Below are 218 nucleotides of genomic sequence, written 5' to 3'. Positions count from 1 at the left end.
CAGTCAGTTAGCTATCCCTTGTTTTGTTTTTTCTCTCTCTCTGGTCTGCCTTGTTTTGTCTGTGTGTGGGTAACTTATATGTCTGTCTATTACTTATCTGAGTCAGTGATTACTTTGTCTGTGAATTGTATTTTCCTGACTTACTTTTTTCTTTATTCATCTTTGTCTTTCTGTTGATTACGTTGATTATCTTTATAATTGTCAATTACTCATATGTT

Source organism: Penaeus monodon, chromosome 29 (assembly GCF_015228065.2).
Source record: "Penaeus monodon isolate SGIC_2016 chromosome 29, NSTDA_Pmon_1, whole genome shotgun sequence".
NCBI classification, from domain to species: Eukaryota; Metazoa; Arthropoda; class Malacostraca; order Decapoda; family Penaeidae; genus Penaeus; species Penaeus monodon.
The sequence above is the reverse complement of the archived record's forward strand: the minus strand, read 5'-3'. Positions refer to the sequence as shown.